Raw genomic sequence first — 27,920 nt, 5'->3', positions numbered from 1 at the left:
CATTATGCACTATGCGATGGAGTACTGGATTTTGTGGTTAGCATTAAATAAGATACGGTATAAAAAACATGTTGGTACAGTGCTTGGCATATAGTAAATATTTTAAAATACCTAAATAAATATTTTCTGGGGTTACCAACACCTGGAGAGAGCATATGGACTGTATTGAGTAAGTATAGGAAAAGGCATTCTGAATGGAGGGGGAAATTATTATTTTTTGTTTTGTAGAGACAGGATCTCACTTGTTGCCCAGGCTGGTCTCGAACTCCTGACCTCAAGTAATCCTCCCACCTTGGCCTCCCAAAGTGCTGGGATTGTAGGAGGGAACACCACACCTGGGGAAGAGGTGGGGAGCAATCTACTCTAGTGGTAAATACCAAGAACACTGACACCTTTACCTGTTACCAGCTGTGTGACCTTGGGCCAGTCATTACCTCAGTTTTGAGCCTCAGTTTCCTTATAAGTAAAATGGAGCTAATAGTAACACAAATTTCAAAGGGTTTTCATTAGGATTAAATGACATATAAAATATATAAAACACTGAGCACTGTTCTTGACATAGAGGAAATGCTTAATAAATATTATCGATTGTTACGTGATGTCATTTTTACTTTTGAAATTTGACACTCCTGGTCAAGAGCACAGCAGCTAGGTGGATGCCAAGATATTGAGTTGGAAAGCATAGTGCATACACTGTTCTGTTAGGGCTCTGCAGAGTTCTATGAGCCTGGAGAGGAAGAGGTCAAACTGTAAGACTCATCTTCCCCAAGCTCATCAGTATCCACATTCCACATGCTATGTAGAACATAAAAATAACTTTTGATGAGTCCTGGATCCATGACCCATGCATGCCATTTTGGATAACATTTGGCAAGTCTTAGCCTATTTACAGCAACTGTTTATTCATGAATTCTAGCCACTTGGAAAGCCTCCTGAATCACATGGGATAAAACCCCAGGTCTTTGTATAAAGGGGCAGGAGCTTAACCATTTTTATTGATCTACTGGACCAGCCATTTTGCTAAGAGTTCTAAATACCTTGGAGAATCTGATGAAGGCTAGGGCCTCCTTCCCAAAAGAATGCACATAAGCCCTAACCCCCCACCCCCACACACAATTTAGTACATAATTTTGGAGAGTTCAAAGTCTTCGTTAAGTCTGCTATGGATCCTTTAGAGGTTCTTGGACACCAGGATAAGAATCCCTGGCTTAATAGAAGAAGCCTCTTATTATTATTATTATGAGATTTTGAACATAGAGCCCTTCACTCCTGGATTCAGGGCACACGAACAGTAAATTTATGGATTCAAATATTTCAATTTAATTATGGTTTGCCTTCCTTTTCCAGAAAGAAACATGTGAAAATGCATCAAAGGGGCTTGATTTCACGAGTCAAAATAAAATGGCTCATTTACACAAAGTGGGTTGGGGGATACTTTTCCTAATTCTTTTCATTTTGTTTTGTCTGTGGCAAGCTGGCATGAAACTTCCCAAGAGAGACTTAATCAAACTCTGGGAGACTGACTTATAGAAATATATATATGTAATATTTACTTAAATGTATGGGGGTGACCCATACATTTAAGTAACATATAAAGAAGGAGGTATATGTGTTTAAGTAACTAAACATATGCACCTCCTTCTCCCCTAAAGAAAATCAAAATCCCAAGGTAATGTAATGTGTTGCAGATGTTCCAACAGTTCTAGTAATCGGGCACATAAATGGATTTGTGAAGAACATATTTCTTTCTTTCTTTGTTATTAAATCAGAATTTCAATGTGCCCTACTTGCTGCTGCTGAAGGGTGCATTTGCCATACAGATGTTGATGCATAATAAATGAACTCTTTTAAAATGCCAATGTTCCCTATAGCAGAATCATCATTCATTGAGTAGGGACAGGGGGCAGAGCTGAGCCAAGAGAAATTGATCTAGGGTTGGAAAACCAAGCTGATTCTCTGGGGTCCACTGTCCACTGGCCTTCAGAGTTTGGGAAAACTTGTCAGGGATCCCCTTCTGTAAAAGGTCAGCAGAACATGGACCATAACTAAAAAGATATTATACCAGTCTCATGTTTTGCTAGCCTCTGTATGTTTCTTCACATGATCAGCTTGTATATCCCTTAAAATGAGCTTGTAAAGCACTTAAATGTGGGTGGTCATCTCTGGAACCCTCAAAAGCAGGGAAGCTAGGGAAGCTGTGGCTTATTCCATAAGCACAACTAAAGGAGAGAAGAGGTGATAGCTACTATGGAAGGAGATGAGAGGAAGCCAAGGGTTTGTAGCCTGTAGTAAAGAAAGGAGCTTGCCACCAAAATCTCCTTTTTTCCCCCTTTGGCACAATTTCTGTTTTTTTCCCCTTTTATTTTTAGTGGACATGTAATAATGGTACATATTGTGGGATACATAGTGCTATACTTTGATATGTGTATACACTGTATAATGACCAAATGATCAAATCAGGATAATTAGCATATCCATCACCTCAAATATTTATCATTTGTTTGTGCTGTGAACATTCAGAATCCGTTGTTTTGACAATGCTCTTAGGGGTGAACTTCCCTATGTTCTCTTTTAAATAAAGTCCATCATCTCAGCAGAGCTGTGGAGCTCTCAATTCTTATGGTCTGTCTCTCCCCTTGGGCAGAAATTCTGCACCACTGCACTGGAGCTGAGGGCAGGGACAGTGGCTTGCTTCTTCCAGAGTGACATCCCTGCTTTACCCCTGAGCACTGGGGATGATGGTAGCCCCTGGTCTTCTCAGCTTGCCTGTCCCATAATATAGCTTCTATCCTATGAATGAGCTGAAGTAGAGCAAATTGGGTGACAGGCCCAGAAGACTCAGGCAGAGCCCTTGCCCTTGCCCTATGAGTGAAAGCTGAAGTGGGAAAGGAAGTTCCAGTCCTCTCAGACTTGCCTGCCAGGAATTGAACTTTTGCAACACGAGGTTCAGGAGGATGAAAGACACTAGCAGCCTGCCCCTGCCAGGGCGAAACTATAGCCTTTGTCTAGGAGTTGTGGGGAAGGGGAACACCTGTCTTTATGTCCACATCTGCCCAGATAGAGATTTTATTGCAAAGGGCTTGTGAAGTCAGGCATGGGAGCAGGCAGTGACTCAGATAGAATAGAACCTCACTATTCTTATGGAGATTTAGTAGATTTTCTTGCATAAATGTTTCTTAGTTTACTGTATGTCCTTAGGACAGTTTCCAGAGATTTTAAATTCTTTAAAAAAATAATTTTCAGTAGTTAAATGGCTGTTTCACTGTGGAAACAGTTCCTTGAACTCACACCACCATTCCAGAAGTTCTACCAGTCCATGGGCCATTTGTTGTGTGTAAGAAAGAATGATTCAGAGGAAAGAACCGAGATCTCAGAGGGTGGAGCCAAGAGCTATGAAGCATCATTCCCAGAGAGCAGGACTGGACCCTAATAAAAGAATTAATGATATATACCTGGCTGGGTTTCAGAAGTGCTATGGACTATGTGTCTCCTGTTCCCCTGCTTTGTGAATGAGAGTGTCTACTGTGGTTACCGTGTTTATGTCTCACCATTGTATGTTGAGTATGTGGGGGAATATAATTTGTGTCTTTTTTTAAGGAAAGCAGGAAAATGAAGTTTATTGAGAAGAGAAAATCAGGAATATAGAGTAAGAGCAAGATATAGGTTTACAGAGCGAGATAAATCCGCCACAGATGACGACCAGACCCACTGTCATAGCAAAAAGGAGAAAGCAAAAAAATAAAAGGGCTTGAACGTGGTCTGGGTCTTATTTTATATTGGCCACCATAATTTGTTTCTTTATTTCATAGGTTTTCACATCTAGAGGATCTGTACTCAAGGAACTTCACTTGAGGAGCCACATCCCCACCTGGACCTGATTTAGTTGATGAAACTCTGGTCCTCAAATATGAACCTTATGCCAAAATAGGCTGAGACTTCTGGGGGCCTTGGAAGGGGATGAATGCATTTTGCATGTTTGAGAAATATAAATAATCTATGCTTAGAGGGGAGAATGGGTAGGCATAAAATGGTTGCAAATTCCTTGTCTCTCCTCCCATTGAATCTGGGCTGGCTTTAGTCGCTTGGTTAATAGAATGCAATGGATGTGATGTTCTAGGATTTTAGTCACAGGATCAGAAGAAACTTTGATCTTCTGCTTGGGACTTCTTGGAATCCACCTGCCATGCAGTGAGGAAGTCCAGGTAACCACATAGAGAGCCACATGTAGAGAGAAATTGACATTCTCCAGCTAGCATCCCTAGCTGAACTTCTACCTGACACCCAACTCCAATTTGCCAGTAATGAGAATGATCCATTTTAGGAGTGCATACTCCAGTTCTAGTGGAGCCATCAGATGATGCTGTATAGAACATAAATGAGCCATCCCCACCCAAATTGCTGATTTATGAGTAAAAATACGTGATAGCTACTGCTTTAAGCCACAAAGTTTTAGGGTGGGTTGTTATGCAGTATTAATAATCACAATATTCTTCAATTTAGCAATTCCACTTCTATATGTCTACTCTAGATAAACTCCTGCACATGTGAATAAAAAAAATGTGTCTGAAGATGTTTATTGCAACACTCTATATACAAGTGAAAAAGTTGGAGCAATGTGCTATCCCTCAGTTGGGGAATGACTAAATAAACTGTGGCTTATTCACATGGTGGTTAAAATAAATGAGCTAGATCTATCTGTATTAATATATATAATCTGAAAAATATTATTAAATGATAACAGCAATTTGCAGAAGATATATGCAGTAGATTCCATTTATATACATTCAAAAATATACAAAATGATATATGCATTATTTATGGACATATATTTTTATGGTAAATGAATAAAACCAAGCAGCTGATTAATTAACATCAACTTCAGGAAAACAGTTCTCTCTAGGGAGGGGAAAGTAAGGGAGAATGAGTGGAAGTGGCACTTTACCTGTAATAGTAATGTTTAATCTCTTTTGTTATTTTGTCTTTTCTTTTTTTAGAGATCCATAAAACAAAGTGTTTACATCTGTTTTATCTTAGTGTTAGACAAAAAGGTGTCTGCTATATTACTTCCTATAATTTGTGTGCTTGAGTTATTCATATTTTACAATTTTTAATAAAAAAGGAAAACAAAGGAAAGTCATAGATTTGCACTCATTAATCACTACAACATATAGCAGGTCTTCGAATAACATCATTTCATTATAATGCTGATGAGAAAAAAAATCAGTCTTCTCCAGGGCCACGGTCTGTGTGGAGTTTGCATGTTCTCCCCAGTCTGCATGAGTTTTCTCCAGGTCCTTCTGTCTCCTCCTACATCCCAAACATGTGTATGATAAGTGAACTGGCGTGTCTACATGGTTCCAGTGTGAGTGTGCGTATGTGCATGAGTGCATCCTGTGATGGGATGGTGGCCTGTCCAGGGTCAGTTCCTGCCTGGCATCCTGAGCTGCTGGAAGAGGCTCAGGCCACCACTACCTTGAATGGGAGTAATGGGTTAAACAATTATCTTGTTTTTATTAATCTTTCTTAAATGCATGTATAGCTTACATCTATTTCAATGTTTAATATTAGAAGTGTTTGGGATCTTCGTTTAGAGTTTGGTGATGTTTCTGCGACCAGAAATAGGCTGTAGGAACTTATCTATTATTTATACCAGTCAATTAGCCTGTGGTCTCATTATACATTGTTTTGCTTAAAATCATACTCTCCAAGAACCTATCAACAATGTTAAGTGAAGACTTATAATACTACCGCCATTGTTTTTGTCATGCTCAACAAAGATTTTAAAATCAACATTACAAAAGTATTATTTACATACAATACAATGCACCATTTTAAATTGTACAGTTTGATGAATTTTGATGACTATATACACCCATGACCCCATCACCACAATCAAGATGTAGAACATTCCCATCACTACAAATGTTCCCTCATGCACCTTTGTAGTCAGTCTAACCACCCTGGCCCCAGGTAACCATGGACCTCCTTTACGTCACCATAGATTAGTTTTACCTTTTAAAGAGATTGATATAAATGAAATCATGCACTAGGTTCACTTTTGCATCTGGCTTCTTTTGTTCAGCATTAGGCTTTTGAAATTTATGCATGTTAATAAGTGTATCAGTAGTATGTCCTTTTGTATTGCTGAATAGTATTTCATTGTATGGATATAACCCTATTTGTTTATTTATCTAATGTTGGGCATTTAGATTGCTTCCTGTTTTGCCATTATGAAGAAAGCCACTATTAACATTTATATGCAAGTCTTTCTGTGGACATAGGTTTTCATTTCTTTTGGATAAATAGCCAGGGGTGGAATTTCTGAGATATATGGTAAGGGTATATTTAACTTTACAAAATACTACCAAGCTGTTTTCCAAAGTGCTTGTACCACTTTACTTTCTCACCAGCTGTATGAGAGATCCAGTTGATCTGCATGCTCACTAACACTTGGTATTAACAGTCCTGTGTCAAGTATTTGGATTGTTAATATCATTTTGAAATATTTTTTGTGTATGGTGTGAGGTAAGGGTGAAGATTAATTTTATATCATATGAAAGCCAATTGTTCCAGCACTTGGCTGAACTCTGCTTGGAATCTGCTCTATTTCAGACTTCCTATTACATGAAATAATAAAAAGTAAATATTAATTTAAGCCCCAAACTATTTTCATATATTAATTCCTATGACTACCTCCCTGTTTTCCCCTAACATTTCTACTCGGAACAGCAGGACGACAAAATTCACACCCTTTTATGATAAGAATGCTTAACAAAATAGGCATAGATGGGACCTACCTTAAAATGAGAAAAGCCATATATGACAAACCCACAGCCAACATCATACTGAATGGGGGAAAAGTTTAAAGCATTCCTGCTTAGAACTGGAACCAGACAAGGTTGCCCTCTATCACCACTTCTAGTCAACATAGTGCTGGAAGTCCTAGCCAGAGCAATCAGACAAGAGAAGGAAATCAAGGGCATCCAAATGGGGGCAGAAAACGTCAAACTATTGCTCTTTGCTGACAATATGATCTCATATAGAGAAAACCCCAAAGATTCTGCCAAGAGTCTACTGGAATTGATAAATAAGTTTAGCATAGTCTCATGTTACAAAATCAATGTACACAAATTAGTAGCATTCATATACGCCAACAACAGTCAAAGTGAGAACCAAATCAAAGACTCAATACCTTTCACAACAGCAAAGAAGAAAACAAAATACCTAGGAATGTATTTAACTAAGGAGGTGAAGGACCTCCACAGGGATAACTATGAAACACTGAAGAAGGAAATAGCAGAGAACACAAACAGATGGAAAACCAAACCATGCTCATGGATCGGCAGAATCAACACTGTTAAAATGTCTATACTACCCAAAGTGATCTACAGATACAATGCAATCCCTATTAAAATGCCAACATCATTTTTCACAGATCTAGAAAAATAATTCTACACTTCATATGGAACCAGAGAAGACCCCATATAGCCAAAGCAACCTTAAGCAAAAAGAACAAATTGGGAAGCATCAATTCACCAGACTTCAAGCTATACTACAAGACTATAGTACCCAAAACAGCATGGTACTGGCACAAGAATAGAGATATAGACCAATGAAACAGAACGGAGAACCCAAATATAAAACCATCCTCATATAGCTATCTGATTTTTGACAAAGCAGACAAAAACATACACTGGGGAAATGAATCCCTATTCAATAAATGATGCTTGGAAAATTGGATAGCCACATGCAGAAGACCAAAATAGGATCCGCACCTCTCACCTCTCACAAAAATCAACTCACAATGGATGACAGACTTAAACCTAAGGCATGAAACCATGACAATTCTAGAAGAAAATGTTGCAAAAACTCCTATAGACATCAGCCTAGGCAAAGAATTTATGACGAAGACCCCAAAAGCAATAATAGCATCAACAAAAATAAATAAATGGGACCTGATCAAATTAAAAAGCTTCTGCACAGCCAAAGAAACTATCACTAGAGCAAATAGACAACTTACAGAATGGGAGAAAATATTTGCATGCTATACATCCAACAAAGGGCTAATAACTAGAATCTATTTAGAACTCAGTAAAATCAGCAAGAAAAAAAAAATCAAACAACCCCATTAAAAATTGGGCAAAGGACATGAACAGAAACTTTTCAGAACAAGATAGACTAATGGCCAATAAACATATGAAAAAATGCTCAACATCTCTAATTATCAGGGAAATTCAAATAAAAACCACAATGAGATATTGCTTAACTCCAGTGAGAATGGTTTTTATCAAAAAGTCCCAAAACAACAAACGTTGGTGTGGATGCGAAGAGATACGAACACTCATATACTGCTGGTGGGACTGCAAACTAGTGCAACCTCTGTGGAAAGCAATATGGAGATACCTCAAAGAACTAAAAGTAGAAATACCATTTGATCTGGCAATCTCACTACTGGCTGTCTACCCAAAGGAAAAAAAGATATTTTATAATAAAGACATCTGCACTTTAATGTTTATAGCAGCACAATTCACAATTGCAAAGATGTGGAAACAACCCAAGTGCCCATCAATACATGAGTGGATTAATAAAATATGGTATATGTATACCATGGAGTACTACTCAGCCACAAAAAACAATGGTGAACTAACACCTCTTGTATTATCCTGGATGAAGCTGGAGTCCATTCTTTGAAGTGAAGTATCGCAAGAGTGGAAAAACAAGGACCACATGTACTCACCATGAAATTGGTACTAATTGCTCAACACTTATGTGCACATATGGAGGTAACATTCATTCGGTGTTGGGAAAGTGGGTGGGGGGAGAAGGGGATGGGTATATACACACCTAATAGGTGTGATGTGCCCTGTCTAGGGGATATGCATGCTTGTAGCTGTGACTCGGGCAGTGCAAAGGCAATATATGTAACCTAAAAGTTTGTATCCCTGTAATATTCTGAAATAAAAAAAAAAACAGGAGAAGGCATAGGGGAAATTACCTAAATGTGTAAGGCACCACAATTACACATACACTCCACATGTAGGAGGGGGAGCTGGGGGGGGAGAGAGAGAGAGAGAGAATTTTCTCAATCCTGTTTGCCCAAGAGTGGTGATATGACATCATCATCATAGTACACAGCAACCAGTGGCAAAATTAGTTTAAATCCAAATTGTCTAACCTTTCTCCCTTTTAGCTTTGGCACAGTTTACCCTGATAACTCCAATTCCTTTTCCAATTCTATAATTTAAGCCTTCATTGTCTCCTGCTGGGTGCACTATGACCACTTTCCTGCCTGTTTCTCTCCTAAATCCATCCTGGCAGACTACTTTTTTTTTTCAATGCTCTTCCCCGAATTGTTCCTAAGCTCAGACCTTCACCATGTCCTTTTCTCTAGCCCCATCAGGTCCAGACTCCTCTGTCTGGTTCTCAAGGCCCCACTGCTTCTACCTAACTTCCTTCTCAATAGGCTGGTGTCCTCACTTTTCCATAGACATCCTGTGTTCATTCCTGCTCCTGCGCTTTTCATTCATGCAGTCTTCCTGGTCTTTTCTCACATGCCACCTCCTCTGCAAAGCCTTCAGTGAGGTCTCTAGCCTCGTCACTGTCCTTTTATTATGAATTCCTGTCACATGCTCCAGCCAGCCTCTGTATTTTCTTATACTGTTTGCTATTATTGAATGTGTACATCTTGTCTTTGCAGCTGGGATAGTGGCTGTGTGAGTATAAGTACTATATCTCATATTCTTCCCTCTTCTGCAATGCTAAGCACATAAATGCTTTTCTGGATTATTTTAGCATTTTTCACTGCCTGATTAAAGTGACTGTCAATTTGAAGTAAAACAGTTACTTTTTACTTTTAGAGTTGTCTTTCCATGTCCCCTGTTGGTTTTGGTAACTTTGCTCTCTTGAAAGGAGGATTTCTATGGGAGGAACATTATGGCAACTTCACTCTCAACTTCTTGATTCTCTCCATAGGTTTGGAGGTGGATGGGAAGCCAATATTCTCTAATTCCAGGCCAGAAGTGGACTGGAAAGCAAGAGACAGATGGCTGGAGAGTGAGTATTCTCTCTCCCAGACATTGGGAAAAGACAAGCAACTGGCCCCTTATTTAACCCTTGGTTGCCCTGGCAAAGATAAGGACCACTCTCTCCAAAGGAGCTGCAGTGGCTGCTATTTCCTAGCTTTAACTGGGAAAATATCCTAGCTTTAACTGGGAAAATATTTTTCTAAATTATCATTCTTAAAGTGCATATAGGAAATATTCGAGGAGAAGAATACACAAGGAAATGTACTCTTACTTTCCTTTCTCTATACACATTGTCAATGAAAGAGGCTTTGGAACTCTCTCAGCTCACAATGGAGCTGTGAAAAACAGCACTCTCCAGGTGGATCCCAGTGTGTCCCAATGGAGCTGGGGAAAGAATGGTGTTTATTTCTTCACACTTGGCCCCATACACATACACACACAATCAATCTCCTTGGCCCTGTCTTTCCCTGTCCTTCATAAAAATTCCAGTTTGATGTCATCAGTGATTTAATCTGCTCCATCCATCTTCCGGAAGGATGGACCCTTGGGATCCATTCTTGCTGGTGAGGAATTTTAGCTGTTTGATGGCATAGCAGGCATGCCTGGGGACCATGAATCACCTGTGGTTTTCAGTAATCATTGCAACAAACTTTCAATGACATTAAATTCAGTTTTTACATATGTGGAGTCTCACCCTGTGAGGAAAAAAGGCTATAAATATAATACAATGCTTTCAAATGAAAGTAGTGATTAGTATTTGACTGTCATCCACTTTGTTTTGCTCCGAGGATTACTTCAGCTAGAATTTCTGGTGCCATAGAAAACCAGTTGAGAAAATAGCAATCCTTTATGAGCAATTTCAGATTTTCTAACCCCTTTGCAATCTTCTGCTTTAATTTGTTTTCCATTAGTCCATGCTCAGGTGTAGTGAAAAAAAGAGCACTGAGCTGGGAGTAAGAGATTAAGCATGTTTCAGCTCTGCCATTTTCTTAGTCTGTGACCATGGGCAGGTCATTTTTCCCTCTTTGTGCCTCAATTTCCTCATCTGTAAAAGAAGAGGCTTAAACTGGATGGTCTTGAAGGGCCCCTCCAGCTTTGATGTTTTACCATTGCAATCAAATATGCCATTTTGACAGATTTTTTTTTTTTTTACCAAATAAAAGGGAATTTTTAAGATTGGCATTTTAACACTAGCCAATTTCCCCCCACTTTCTTTTCTCTCAATAATAAGCCTCAGAGGTGGGATTTCAAAATTAGAATTTCCTACAGGCTGCAGCTATAATGATAGAACCATCACAGGAGTACTATTAGAGTTAATATTCTTATCTGTGTATCTAAAAAAGCAAATAACGTTTGAAGATCTTTTTGCTGTTTCTCTCTGGGTTCTTTATCCCAGAGGTGTTTATATAACTAATGTGTTTTAGTGGTAAGAAAAGTGGAAATGTAATGAGTGAAAGAAAATAAAGCCCCCTCCTTTTATCTTGGTCTCATCCTGTCTTTGTGATTGTTTCTCAGTTAAACCACCTGTGTTTTACTGCCCAGGTAGATCAGCATACGTTTGAGCACTCATTCACTGCTAACAGGGACTGCTAATAGCAGTCCATCTCCTGTCAGGGAGTTTATTTATTTATTTATTTATTTTTACATATCTGTGAGTTTCTTCAGGTTTAACAGTTGAAAATTAAGCTGATTAAGAAGCTATTTTCCAAGGCCAACCTTGGGCACAGAATCTGGTGAAAGGGAATCTAGATATGGATCAAATAAGAACCAGGGACTTATTCCTAGAAGTTTGAGAGGAGGAAGGGAGTTAAACAGTAAATAGGATGCCCTAAATAATGGGTTGTGTGTTTTGTTGATGACCCCATGTACTCCTCCAAAGTCCACACAGCTACTTAATGTACTGGCATATGCATAAAAACAGCTGAAGAATGGTGAAAGGTTTCAATTTTAAGCCATTCATTTGCTCATTCATTTTTGTAGATAACACTCTGGGCTCTGCTGCTCCTCATGCAGACTGGGCAAATGCAGCCCCTAATATAATTTTCTCCATACATTTCTGTCTGTTCTGTCTTAGTCTCTTTTGCAATTTCCTACTGAACTCTCCAATTTGTTAACATCAGGGTGCTGCAAGGCTTAGTCCTTGAACTTCTTTTCTTCTCTAGCTATACCCACTCCCTTTGTGATTTCATCCAGTATTATGTCATTAGATATCATCTGTATGCTAACAACTCTCAAATTTATATCTCTAGCATGGACCTCTCCTCTGAATTCCAGACTCATATATCTAACTGCATACTTGACATCTGTGCTTTGGATGTGTAGTCAGTGTCTCAAATTTAATACATAAAAAACTGAATTCCCTCTCAGATCTGTTCATCCTCAAATCTTCTCCATCTCAGATCATGGCTCTCTGTCCTTTCAGGTGCTCAGGCTGAAAACCTTGACATCATTAATTCTTGACTCTTCTCTTTCTCTTACTCCTCACAACCAATCCATCAGGAAATCCTGTTGGCTCCACCTTTAAAATATACCCTGCATTTGACAAATTTTGGCCTCTACTGCTATTGTCCTGAAGCTACCCTCATCTCTCTTTTGGAATATTGTAATAGTTTCCTCACTGGTGTTCCTGTTTCCCCCTCTCCTGCTACCCCCACCTCAACAGTGTATTCTCTTTTTTTTTTATTTCAGCATATTATGAGGGTACAAAAGTTTAGGTTACATATATTGCCCTTCCCCCCCCCAAGTCAGAGCTTCAAGCGTGTCCACCCCCTAGATGGTGCGCATCGCACTCATTATGTAGGTATACACGCATTCCCTCCCCTCCCCCACATCTGCCCGACACCCAATTAATGTTATTCCTAAATGTGCTCTTAGGTGATGATCAGTGAAACCTATTTGATGGTGAGTACATGTGGTGCTTATTTTTCTATTCTTGGGATACTTCACTTAGTAGAATGGGTTCCAACTGTATCCAGGAAAATACAAGAGGTGCTATATCCCCATTATTTCTTATGGCTGAGTAGTACTCCATGGTATACATATATCACATTTTATTAATCCACTCATGTATTGATGGGCATCTGGGTTGTTTCCACATCTTTGCAATTGTGAATTGTGTTGCTATAAACATTTGGGTGCAGATGTCTTTGTTATAGAATGTCTTTTGTTTTTTTGGGTAGATGCCCAATAATGGGATTGCTGGATCAAATGGTAGGTCTACTTGAATCTGTTTAAGGTATCTCCATATTGCTTTCCACAGAGGTTGCACTAGTTTGCAGTCCTACCAGCAGTATATGAGTGTTCCTGTCTCTCCGCATCCACGCCAACATTTATTGGTATGGGACTTTTTGATGAAGGCCATTCTCACTGGAGTTAAGTGATATCTCATTGTGGTTTTGATTTGCATTTCCCTGATGATTAGAGATGTTGAGAATTTTTTCATATGTTTGTTGGCCATTCTTCTGTCTTCTTTTGAAAAATTTCTATTCATGTCCTTTGCCCACTTTTTGATAGGGTTGTTTGATTTTTTTCTTGCTGATTTATTTTCCTGAGTTCTAAATAGATTCTAGTTATCAGTCCTTTATCAGATGTGTAGCATGCTAAAATTCTGTAGGTTGTCTGTTTGCTCTTGTGACAGTTTCTTTGGCTGTGCAGAAGCTTTTTAATTTAATCAGGTCCCATTTGTTTATTTTTGTTGTTTCTGTGATTGCCTTAGGGGTCTTCTTCATAAATTCTTTGCCTAGGCCAATGTCTATAAGAGTTTTTCCCACATTTTCGTCTAGAATTCTAATGGTTTCACACCTTAGGTTTAAGTCTGTTATCCACTGTAATTTTATTTTTGTGAGAGGTGAAAGGTATAGGTCCTGTTTCAGTCTTCTACATGTGGCTATCCAGTTTTCCCAGCAGTGTATTCTCAATTCAGCTTTCAGAGTAATTGTTGTAATTGGTAGGCCAGATCACATTATCCCTTCTCAACCCCCACCCTCACCCCTACACTCCTCATTTAACTTCAAGTGTAAGCCAAAGTTCTTCAGGGTTTATAAGGCCCAACATTATCTACCTCCTTCCCTCCAGTGGACTCTCTGACCTCATCTGTCTCTCAATAATGTCCCCCTCACTCACTCTGCTCCAGTGGCTTTAGCCTCCTTTATGTTCCTCAAACACACTAGACACATTCCTGTCTCAGAGCCTTTGTATTTGCTGTTCCCTCTGCAGGAATGACCTTCCCCTATTAGTATGCTATTCTCTCTTCTTCTTTAGGTCAGTCTCTGCTTTAGTTTTTACATAACACTTAGCAATCTAATGGTATATATACATATATATTACTACATAATATAATATACATTGCTGTGGTTTAAATGTATGTGTCCTTCCAAAATTCATATATTAGAACCTAAGAGCCAGTGTGATAGTATTAAGAGGTGGGACCTTTAGGAGGTGATTGAGTCATGAGGGCTCCACCCTCATGAGTGGATTAGTGCCCTCATAAAGGGCTCCTGGGAATTATCTGGGCCCTTTACCCTTCCTCCTTCTGCTATGTGAGGACACAGCATTCATCCCCTTTGGAAGATGCAGCAACAAGGTGCATCTTGGAAGTGGAGACCAGGCCCTCAGCAGACACTGAAACTGTTGGAGCCTTGATCTTGGACTTCTAGCCTCCAGAACTGTGAGAAATAAATTTTTGTTTTTTATAAATTACCAGTGTCAGATATTTTGTTATAGCAGTAGGAATGGACTGAGACACATATATACATATATATGCATATATATACATATGCACACATACATGTGTTTATTTATTGTTTGTCTCCCTCCACTAGACTGCTAAATACATAAGAAAAGTAGAAGTAGAAAAGTGATTTTTGTCTGTTTTGTTCACTGCTGTATTCCCAGAACCATGGTAGGAACATAGTAGGTGCTCAATTTGTTGAATGAATAAATGAATGAAAGCATTATCCAAGTCTGAGTGACCAGGACTCAATGAGACAATATAAAGAGGAAAGGTCATTGGGACTTGCAGTAATGTAGGATCAGGGGCCCACCCACCCTAGTGGCTATATGGTTCCTAGTATCTGCTTAGATCAAATAATGGAATTATAAAAATAATGTTTTTGTTAGCCAACTTATAACAAATATTAATAAATATAAAACTTTTAATGATGGAGTAACTTGAAGTATAAACACTCAGTGTCAATCTGGTTGAGTTGCTTTATACTAAGAAGGTGTGGAAAGATTGTTTGTTATGATGGTTTATTTATGTATCAACTTTGCTGGGCCACATGGTGCCCAGATATTTGGTTAAACATTATTTCCGAATGTGTCTGTGAGGGTGTTCCTTGATGAGATTAGCATTTAAATGGTAGACTGAGTATAGCCGATGGCCCTTCCCAACGTGAGTGAGCATCATCCAATCTGTCAAGGGCCTCAATAGAACAAAAATTTGGAAGAAGGATGTGTTAACTCTCTCTCTGCCTGACTGCTTGAGATGGGACATTGGTCTTCTCCTATCCTCAGTCTAGAACTAACCCCATTGGGTCTCTTGGATCAGCTTTCTTGAGTCTCTAGCTTACCAACTGCAGATCATAGGACTTCTCAGCCTCCATAATCACGTGAACCAATTCCTTATTCTCTCTCTCTATAAAATCTTCTATTGATTCTGTTGCTCTGAAGGAATCTGAGTAATATACTTTATATTTGTCTTTGTAATGGCTGTGTCATCACTTATTCTCTCCATCCTCCCCACCCTTATTCTTTCATAAGCAATGAGAGAAGTTATGGAAGAAATTACAAAGTGAGGGAGTCTAGGTCTGCAACTCATGGTAGTTTTTTTTTTTTATAATTATGTATTTTCTCTCCTGTTTATCTGAGAATAATGTCACAGCAATCAGTGGAAAACACTTTCAATTTACGTTGTCTAATATTTCTCCTTTTTTTCAGCTCCATTGCACTTTATATTGGTAGTCACCTTCTCATATTTTAAACATTCTCTTACCCTTTTCTTTTAAGATGCTAAGTTATACTGGCTTAGTATAACTGAATTATGCTTCTGAGACCACTTCTCCATTTACATTTTTTGTAGAATGGTTCTCAAATCTGTCTCTTCCTCGCCACTCCTATTTCCATGACTCTGGTCCAAGATCTGATCATCTTATGCCTGGCAAACATTAGTAACCTTCTTCTTGACTCCCTGGCTTCCAGCCGCTTTTTCTCTGTGATGTATCTTCGTATTGTAATTATTGTGCATCTTGGCAAGTGTCTTAGTCGGTTCAAAATACCATAGACCGGGTGGCTTATAAACAATGGAAATTTATTTTTCACAGTTATGGAGGCTGGGAAATCCAAAATCAAGGTACTAGCAGATTTGATGTCTGGCAAGGGCCCAATTTCTGGTTCATAGATGGTGCCTTCCAGTTGTGTCCTCACATCAGAAAGGGGCAAGGTGGCTCTCTAGGGCCATTCTTCATAGCACCTTTTAGCTGTGTCCTCACATGGTGGAAGGGGCTAGCTAGCTCTTTGTGGTCTCTTTTATAGAGGCACTAATCATGAGGGCTTCACCCTTATGATCTAATCACCCCTAAAGGCCTCACCTTCTAATACCATCATCTTGGGGGTTATGATTTCACCATATGAATTTTGAAGGGGGCACAGACATTCAGACCATAGCAGGAAGACCATGGTTTTAGAACTTGGGGGCTTAGGCAAGCAACTTAAGCAAGAGACTGATTAAGGTGGGAGATCAGGAAAGAAGGATAGAACACTCATCAGCCTTCAGATTCAACTAGTCTAGAGACAACCACCAGCCCTCAGGAAGGCAGTCATGTTGAGATGTTCTTGGGCAGGGGTAGAGGTGGGAGCCTAGTACCCAGATTGTGACTTACCAAGGGCTGGGACCAGAGAAAGCAAGGAGACCAGCGTGCAGGCCTCCTAAGGGCCACCTATAATTAGGAGATGCATTGTTCCTAACACTGGGGTACAATTTTTATCAAGTGTCTGGACCAGAGAGAAGCCTCTGCTTACTAGCAGAATCTTTATGGAGAATCCTTACCCTTGCCCTGTGCTCACCTTTCTTTGATGGTGGCACTAGGAAGATTATGGAGAGAGGAGGGTGTGGCAATTTTTGTTTTGGTTGACTGGCACTTCCCTTCTCAATCTTCTTCTGCCTCTCCTCCCCGACCCCTGCCCAGGCACCTTGGTTTCTCCCAGGTGCTGCTCTGCATCGCAATCTGCTTATACGGTTCCCTCAGGGTATACGTTTTCTTACATTTCACTACCCCTGTGGACAGCTGGTCTGGGCACTTGAAACAAGTTTATCAATGAGTTTCTTTCTCAGAGTTTCTATATTTGAGATCAGAGTGTAGTTCAGTTATCCCTCTCTGTATAGTTGGCTTTGTTAAAATGTGACGCTCTGGAATTATTAGTGATAGTAGTGAGAGATAAGAATGAAGTCATAATTTAGGTCGGAATTGTGACAAGAGGCATGCAGAGGCTTGGCTCATTCTGTGGCTCCAGTGTAGTTGCTTCTGGGGCCCAGGGAGATCCTGGCTTTTGATTCCCTGACATAGTAAGGATGATAGCTCACATTTATATCATGCTCCAAGAACTTTAAATAACATAAATCTCATAGCAACCCTATAGGGAAGATAATGTCATCACCCCCATTTTACAGGTGGAGAATCTGAGGCTCAACAAGAGTGAGTAACTTCCCCAAGGCCACAGAGTCAGGCCTTGTACTTGCATTCAGGTTCCATGCTCTTTTATACTGCCAATCTTTGTAGCCATTCTCTAAATCCCCCTTGACTAAGTCAGTTCAAGGGTCCTACCACCACCCTTAGGCAAGAAAAAGGGTCCTCATGGACAGGACTACCTTTTGTATTTCCACCTTTAGAAGTTTAGAATTCTTTAGAGGAATTCTCTCTGGCTTTCTCCCTTGCTGCCTCCTTTCTTCTCCATTTCACTTGCCCTTACTGTCTTCTTTTATTTCTTCCTTCTCTCTAGCTCACTCCCTCCCTTTTTGAAATTTATTGGTTGACTATTCTCTCTATTATCTTGATTATTCTCAACAGCATGCAGTAGTATTGTCATTTTTTCCATAAGAAAAAATGCTCTCTCAACTGTTTTCCCTTTCAGCTTCAGCCGCATTTCTCTGTTCCTGTGTACAATCAAACTCTTCAAAGGGGTTATGCGCATTCAGTTTCCAATTCTTCTCCTTTCATACTCTCCTAAACCTACTCATCGGGCTTGCACTCCCTATGACTCGACTGAAATTGCAAGAGATTGGACATTGGTGACCTCCACTTGGTTAAATCCAGAGGTTGTTTCTCAGTTCTCACATTAATTGCCCTTTTGTAGCATTTGAAATATTCACTCTTTCCTCACTCAAACACTTTCTTCACTCAGCTTCTAGAACACTACACTTTCCTGGTTCTCCATGACTGCTCTTCTTTAGTGTTGCTGCTGTTTTTCTTATATCCTTGATCTTTTAATCTTGGAGTTCTCTGGGCTCAGTCCTTGACCTTGGTTATCTCCTTGATGACATCATTTAGTTCCATGATTTTAAATATCATCTAAAAGCTGATGATTTCCAATTGTATATTTACAACTTGGACCTCTTTTCTGACCTTCAGAGTCCTTTACCCAACTGCCGACTTGATATTTCCACCTGAAAGAGAGATTAGGCATTTCAAACTTACCATATCCAAATGTGATCTTCCTTCTCAAATCTGCTCCATCTGTAGTCTTCTCCACCTTAGTAAATACCAAGAAGCTCATTGTTCATTCCACTTTCTCTTATATCCTATATTCAATTTATTCATATCTTCAAAATACAACTAGAATCTTACCATTTCTCGTTACTTTCAATACTACCACTATGGTTCAAAGTCACCTTTATTTCTCACCTGGATTACTGTAATAGCCTCCAACTGGTTTTCCTACTTCCTTCCTTACCATTTACAATCCACTTCCCACTCAGCAGCCAAAGCAATCCCTTGAAAATAATAGTTATATCATGTTCCTTCTCTGCTCAAAACCCTACAATGGCTCCACTTTTCACTCAGAATAAACTCTAAAGTCCTTACAGTGGCCTACGTGATCCTACATGATCTAAGCCCCTGCTACCTTTCTGCCCTCCTCTTCTGCTACCTCTTTTCTCCCTGTCCTCCAGGTATACTGTGCTCCTTGCTCTTCCTCATATACGTTAGGTAAGCTCCTGCTTCAGGGCCTTTTGTACTTGCATTTCCCTCTGCATAAAACACTTCCCTTCCAGATATATACACAGCCCGTTATCTTACCTTTTAAAAATCTTTGCTTAAATGGATGTTTTCTCAGGTGCTGAAATATCACGCTATTTAAAATTTAATGCTGCCACCAATATTCCCTATCCTACTTCCCTTCCTTGTCTTTTCCTTAGTACTTAGCACCTTTTCATATATTATATAATTTACTTTGTTTATTATTAATCTACGTGTGCTATGGACTGAATTGTGTCCCCCATAATTCATATGTTGTTGGATCCCTAATCCCCAATGTGATGGTATTTGGAGATGGGGCCTTTGAGAGGTAAATAGGGTGAGAAAAAGTCATGAAGGTGGGGCTCTTATAAGAGTTAGTGCTCTTACAAGAAAAGGTAACAGAGAACTCTGTCTCTCTCTCTCTCTCTCTCCCCCCCTCCCATCCCCCCATGTGAAGACACAGTGAAAAAGTGGCCATCAGCAAGCCAAGAAGAGAGCTCTCACCAGGGAACCAAACAGCCAGCAATTTGATCTTGGACTTCTCAGTCTCCAGAACCGTGAGAAATAAATTTCTGTTGTTTGAGCCACCTAGTCTATTGTATTTTGTTATGGCAGCCCAGCTGACTAAAACTACTCCCCTTACCAGAGCATAAGCTCAAGGACAAGGAGTTTTGTCTGATTGTTTACTATTATATCATCAGTGCCTAGAATTGCATTGATTATGTAGCATGTAGTGGATGCTCTGTAAATACTTGCTAAGTGAATGCGTGAGTGAATGAATCAGATACGGTCCTTGCAGAGATGATGACATATACATGAGCAAACTCTAAGGTAGACCGTAGTTAAGTGCTACAGTGATGATACAGATAAAGAGTTCTGGGGGGCTCAGAGAATGCAGTGTCCATTCAAATATGGGGAGGGAGGGGGATCCAGGAGGGCTTTAATGGAGGTAGCGTTTGAGCTGGACCTTGAAGGTTGGGTAGGACTTAGACTTGTGGACATATGGAGAGGCACAGGAAGTTCAGTCAGGCTGAATCAGGGTATTTGAAGGGTATCAGATATGGGGAACATGATTAGAATTAAGTCTGGGGCAAATTGTCAAGGGCACTGAATGTCAGGTTAAGGAGCTTTCACTTTAGGTGTGGTCTGAAATAGAGTGGATATGAACGTTATAGAAATGGTGGTAAAAATTTAAGTCATCAATCAATGACTTTCTCTGATTTAACTTTTGGTTTTTTTTTACCCAAATAATTTTCCCTTACTTAACTAAGTTCATTAGGGGCTCGATGATATGGTTTCTAAGCTACCACAGATGATAAGAAGCAAACAAGAAGAGGGATGAGAGATTGAATATGAAAACAGATAAAGCTCCAGGTAAGGAAGAGGTAGATGACTGCTTGGCCTAAAGGAAGAAAACGAAACCCTGAACTACAGGCTTAGCACCTCTGTGACTGTGCAATCTAAGAACTAAGGTTCTCAGTGGCAGCAGAGAGTCATCTCAGAGAGGTCAGGACAGGTCTGGAACCTTCTGTTTAACAACACAGGAGAGGAGGAAAGGATGCAAAGCATCTTAGAAATGTTTTCATTTAAAATGATTTTAATAAAAGATCAGTACTAGAAAGGGGCATGTTTCAGTTATCTGGTAAACTCACTTATATTTAAAACCCAAAATAAACAAGGCATGATTATAATACTGGCTTTACCAAGTGCTGCATGCACTGCTCTCTCTCTCACTCTTTATCTCTCTCTCTCTCTCTCTCTTTCTCTCGTGTGTGTGTGTGTGTGTGTGTGTGAGAGAGAGAGAGAGAGAGCACACTGTATTATGTCAGAAACATTGAATTCAGCATTCCAAGTTTTTCTCTCCTGAATTGATTTGTAGGAGATGTTTCATTAATGTATTAAAAGTCGCTCACACCTTTGATTCTTTGAGCTCCTCTTCATACTCCTCAAGGATAAGTACCATATTGGATTCATCTTTGCATCCCCTATTGGCTGGCAGGATGTCTTGGACAGAGTAAGCACTTGAATAACATATGAATTGAAATTTTGAATTTCATGTCTTGTGGCCCAGGCACATGAAACACATTGTTTCGCTGGTGTGGGCAAAAAACTTATTTTTTTAAAGGGGATGAGATAATGCCTTATGTTTTTTTTTTTAAACTCTGTTAAGAATTTGTTGCCTTTTTATGATTACAACCACACATTGGGCAAATGTCTTCAGGGATTTCTCTCCAACAACTCCCAGATCCCTTGCATGTGCCAGAACTGGTGGCTTGGAGACTAACCATCTTATGAACAGCATTTGGCTTATTTTCTCCTAAATGCACTATGTTATACTTGCTCACTTTGAAGCTCATCTGTTACTTCTTCACATGGAAACACAGACATGAGGGAACCTCCTGCCATTGTATGCATTGACTTAGAATTTTAAAATGTGCGAAGATTTAGTATCTCAATCATTTATAAATTTTATTGTTCAAAATAGACTTTATTTAATAAACAGTTATGTAGAGCTTATCATGTGATGGGGCTATTCTAAGTAATTTATAAATACTAACACATTTAATCAAATTAATCCTGATCCCACTTTGGGAACTCTCACTCTACGTTTCATCAGCCTCTCCTATCAGTAGTTCTTCACCTAGAGACTGGGTAGAATTTAGTTAGTGTGTGAATTTGGATTGAAAAGTTAAATTTAAATTTTCACTAACCTCTAACTGAAATTTAGCATTTTCTTCCATTATAAATGTAGGCAACAAACTACAGAGGTATTAGTAGTGCTTGTGACTTTTTCACCAGTATCATAGATATTATTATATCACATGATATTGCAGATTTCTTAAAATATTTATGCTCATCACTACTTCAAAATTGGAGTAGTTATTAGACCTGTCATTACATATTGCTATTTCAAGTGTTAAAGGAGTGTATATGTTACTATACCACAAACGTGTTTTTAAAATATTTTGGTAAGTGTATTACTTCAATGTAAGATGGTCTCTGACTTACAATGGCTTGACTTATGATTTTTCAATTTTACAATGGTGCAAAAGAAATATTCATTCAGTAGAAACTGTATTTGAGTACCCATACAGCCATTCTCTTTTACAGTTTCAGTACAGCATTCAGTAAATTACATGAGATATTCAACACTTTATTATAAAATATGCTTCATGTTAAATGATTTTGCCCAACTGTGAGCTAATGTTCTGAGCACGTTTAAGTATGTTTGATGGTCAATAGGTTAGGTGTATTAAATTCATTTTTTACTTAAGATGTTTTCAACTTATTATACAATGGCTTTATTGGGATGTAACCCCATAGTAAGTCGAGCAGCATCTGTAGTTGGTTTCCTTTGAAATCTTTTGTATTTTGTTTCATGCATTTAAAAACAGTATGCTGATATGGGGTTCATGTGCTTTACCAGACTTCCCAAGGGTCTATACTTTGTATTCTCAGTCATACTTGCCAGAGGCTGGAGCTGAAGTGGGGTAGAGATTGGAAGGACTCAGGAATTCTGCATTCTGATCCCAGCTCCATCATCCACTTAGCTGTGCAACCTAGGGTATGGGTCTTCATCCTTTTGAGACTTGTTTTCCTTAGCTGCAATAATGATGAGGGAGCCATCTGCCCCTGTTAGTTCACAGGGTGTTGTAAAGATCAAATGACATAATGCCTTTGCACAGAGCTACTTTGAAAACACTTTAAAGTGCCATATAAGGTATTTATTGAGAAATAGTAATGAGTTAAAGTTTGAGAGGTCTGATGACACAGAGGTCTATTAAACTTAGGATAGTCTAATATTCAAACAGAGTTGGAATGAATGCAGTTGGGCAGAACACTCTTTAATATGTCCTGCATACCATTTCCTACCCAAGATCTGATATCATCTCCAAAAGACTCTATAGCCTTGAATGCTCATACCTGTGTGTAATCAATTCTGTTTCCTTCCTGCTGTTGCTCCAATAATTAATGGCTTAAGTATGTCTTTGAGATTTTCCTCTCAGATAAAAAATTTAGACAAGTTGAAATCTTCAAAGCTTATAGTCAAACTGAAAGATTGGGATGATGTTATAGATATTGGGATATGGGAGGGACAATAAGGCCCCTTTGACCTATGTTAATGGGATATGGTCTCTCTGTGATGGGAGTAGGTGGATTTGGAAGGATACTGAGATTACGAGAAGATAGCAGAATGAAATTTCCTCCCTGTGTCTGGCTTGGGCCAGGCATTACCTGCCTTTGATAGAACATTGCTCAGTAAAACCTCCTGAATTTCTCTGAGTCAGCAGTTCTCATTCTTTTACGGGGTTCCCATTACTGTAAAGGCAGCTCTGGTGTCATTAAAGCATTGTTAATATGACTATTAGTTGGATAAGAATTATAGCTATTTATTGAGCATTTACTTTGCCAGGCATAGAACTGGGCCCTTTACATTGAACAAAATGTCATTAAACGAACCTTCTAAGAAAATATATGTAGATTTCCACTCTATAGATTAATAAAAAGGCTCAGAGAAGTGCCAGTGTTAGAAAGTGACCTGGGGTACCATGACTGTGTCATTTAGCAGGCTCCCCAATGACAGTGTAAGCTCTTGAGGGAAGGAGTCATGTTGTGTTCACCTTTTAATTTCTAGGACCAAGACTTGCACTTATCAGGTGCCCTATAATGCCACATGAATGAATGATGTGGAGTTTATAATAATATCACTTAGGTTGATATAAAGGTTAAATAAAATACTGAAGCAGTAGAAAGGTTTGAGCTTACAGTTGGAGAGACCAAGATTCAAATCTCATCTCTCTCTTAGAAATGTAAGGAAGTTACTTTACATCTCCAATGCTTAGCTGAAATAGAGGCTAATCCCATCTACTTTTCACATTGTAGCAAAAAATTAATGTGTACATATATATGTGTGTGTGTGTGTCATCTCCTAAGTGTGAATCACTAATCAATGCTAACTTTTATCATTATTATTATTAGTGCACACAAATGTAGTTTAGAATGCTACACAAATATTCACGTAACAAACCTTTACTGAGCACCTACAATGCACCAGGTTCTAGGAATGTGGCAGTAAACAAGACAAATGAGGACCACAATCTCATGGAACTCACGGAACTTTCCCCTTGGAGGTGGAGTGCAGGTACAGATAGTGATAGTTCAGGTCTCAAGAGCAAGACATCATTACCACCTTATCCACACCAGTCATGGTTGGTCAGCACTGAATGTTTTCACACTGAGCTTCTTTGGTTTTGGCCAAAGGGGGAAAGACTTCGGTTCAGGCTTGTGTTCCTGCTGCCCTTCAAGCTCCTTGAAGGCAAAGGCCAGCCATGCTCTTTTTGTGTCCCACAGTGTCTGGCAGAGTGTCTGGGATTGAGTAAATGTTTGAACTGCTGAATTTCCTATCTTGAGGTCCAGCAGCAACATGATGTAGCCTACAATTCCAGGTATGAACACAAAAACGTTTTTAAAAAATGTGGGCAAGGTCATGAACTTTGGCTGAATCGTAATCATAAATCATAATTCTTTATTGGGAACTCACTATGGGCCAGGCACTGGTCGGGCAACTTGCAGATATTATCATCTTGTTGAATGTCTCCTACCACTTTGTGAAGTAGGTACTATTTCTCCTTAATTTTGCCTATAAGAAAATTGAAACTCTCTTTGTGTCCATGAGACACACAGACAGGAAGTGACTTTGGGCAGCATGACTACATAATAGGTGCTCAGCAGATGGTAGCAATTGTGGTGAATAATGAAGCCAAATCTATTTGATGGACTGTCCAACACAGTTGAGAATCCAAAGTTCTACTGGGTGAGTCAAAAGTTCTTGCACATCTATGCTTCCTTTTCAAATAATACAGTTTGTTCTGCATTATATGAAAATCATACATTTTGGGCCCAATTAAAAAAAACACTATATAACTTGAATGCAGATATGAGTTTAGTTTTCTCTGACAAATACCCTTTCATTTCTATTGAAGACATTTAACAAGCAATTTGGTAATATTAAAAAATAAGAATTAGAGGACCAGGGAGGGAGATGAGACAAGCATTTGTAAAATAAAAGAAAGCTTCTATTCATTGTTATCTGGAGAAATCTAACTACTGTATCTCATAAACATAACAAAACAGCAATATTTCAAAATTCTGTAAGAACAACAGAACCCCATAAATAGCACTGAGAAATTGTAAGAAAAAATAGCTTCATTAATAGATTTCTGTGGTGATTAGAAAGGCTTGTGAGAGATGGTATGTGCCACAGTTTGTGTAAGATAATGCATATTCACATATATATATATATATATATATATATATATATGAGAGACAGAAAGACAGAGAGATTTATTTTAAGAAATTGGCTCATGTAATTGTGGGGGCTGGCAATTTTCATGTTTGTAGGGCTGGTCGGCAGGCTATAAATTCTGGCAAGAGTTGATGCTGCAGTTTTGAGTCCAAAGGCAGTCTGGAGGCAGAATTCCTCCCTCAGGGGGACCTGGATCTCTTCTCTTAAGGCCTTCAACTTATCAGAAAAGGCCCACCCACATTATGATGGGTAATCTGCTTTACTCAAAATCTACTGATTTGAATGTTAATCACATCAAAAAAATATCTTCACAGTAACATCTGGCCTGGTGTTTGACCAAGCAACTGGGCACTACAGCCTTGTTAAGTTTACACATAAAATTAACCATCACAACACATGAAGCAGGCTGGGGGGAGTACACCTATTCTAAACTTGTAAAAGTAATGGAGACACTCACACTTGTAATCCTAGCACTCTGGGAGGCTGAGGCGGGAAGATCACTGGAGGTCGGGAGTTCGAGACCAGCCTGAGCAAGAACGAGACCCCGTCTCTACTAAAAATAGAAAGAAATTAGCTGGACAACTAAAAAGATATAGAAAAAATTAGCCGGGCATGGTGGTGCATGCCTGTAGTCCCAGCTACTCAGGAGGCTGAGGCAGTAGGATTGCTTAAGCCCAGGAGTTTGAGGTTGCTGTGAGCTAGGCTGACGCCATGGCATTCTAGCCCGGGCAACAGAGTGAGACTCTGTCTCCAAAAACCAAACAAACAAAAAAAGTAATAGAGACAATTTAGAATACAAATAGATAAAGTGAAGGAGAGCAAGGTGTTTAGATGTGGCAGCTGTTTCTTTAAAATTTGATTTAATTTTAGCTTATTTAAATAAGAAATATTAATAACTGATAAGTGGAAAGTTTCCCTTGATTTCATGGATATTATTAAAATAAAGTATTCCAGGAGCCCCTGAGACTGATGAATCAAAGCTTTCTGTAGCATTGATGACAGAGATGCTTCAGTGAGGAAGCTAGTGTGAAAATAGCCCTAGCTTCCTGCTGGTGCCACAGCAGGGTGCTTGAGGGGGAAGCCAATTTTCAGCATGAATGCATTGCTGTGGAACCCTATTTCTAGCTGTCAAGGCAGGTTTAGCATCTTCTTCCAACATCCTGATAACCCAGAGGAAGAAATTGCAATGATCTACTAAAGGATCACTTAGAGAGCAAGTTATTAAAAACAGAACACAAACTGAGGTATAAAAAAGGAATATTTATCTTTTAAAAATACAACTTTGAACACCACTGACAACTCATTTACAAAGTATTTTTGTGAAATACTCTTCATTGGCTTTGCTTACTCAATACATTCTCTTATTCTCAATCGAGACTCAAGAGAGGGCATAATTGTGTCATAAGCACCACTGCCACCACCACCACCACCACCAGAAAAAGATCATCTTTGCCTCAGGATGTTAGTCCCCAACCCCCATCCTTTCCTTTTCTTTTTCCTTTTCAGGAAATAAAGCAGAGCTAGCTGAATGGTCCACTCATACTCTGCCATTGCAATCTGCTGATGGGCACCACTGCTGAAGTGTCCCCAGCAATCAGCACTCCAGGTGGAGCTGACCTATTTGCAGGAAGCCTCACACACTCTGGTTCATTATTTATTCATTACTATTAATACTGATATCAACTCTTTGCAAACATTCAGCATGAAGTAAACATAGCATTTACAGTAGTACACGGTTTGTAATTCAACACACTGACAGCAGAAGAAAAGGGGCCAACAGACTGTAAGAAGGCCAGAGGGGAAAGAATATTAAAATCAATCCCTCTGGTAATGTGTGTGTATGTGTGTGTGCACGCCCACGCATGAGTGTGTTTTAATTCATAGAAAACTAAACATGCCCTCCTTTAAAAGCAGACTATTTACAAGTGATTCTGAATAGCACGAACACATGCCAGTCATACTGGTTACTTTGCTTTCTGCGAATACATCTAGACCTATTCTTTAACATTTTGAAATAGACCTTTCATCTGATATATTAGACAAAATAACTTTGGAACACTTGTCAACTTTTGGTTTATAGTAATTTTGCAAAAAGCCACAATCCATGCTTTGTCATTTGAAAGGTGAACCTGGTCAAGCACCTTCTAGAAGACACTGATGTGTTATTCATTTACAGGTTTACTGGGGACTGGAAAGACAATGGCAGTTACACAGGGTACCAAGCACTGCTGCTCTCATTCTTTTTACCAGTAACAACATTAATGTAAAGAGAAGTTTGAAAACACAAGTCACATACAAATCATTGAAACATTTCAGTTAACAGTGTTTAAAAATAGCAAAGTCTACAACAGTAGTACA

Source organism: Eulemur rufifrons, chromosome 30, assembly GCF_041146395.1.
Source record: "Eulemur rufifrons isolate Redbay chromosome 30, OSU_ERuf_1, whole genome shotgun sequence".
NCBI classification, from domain to species: Eukaryota; Metazoa; Chordata; class Mammalia; order Primates; family Lemuridae; genus Eulemur; species Eulemur rufifrons.
This window is presented reverse-complemented; position numbering follows the sequence as displayed.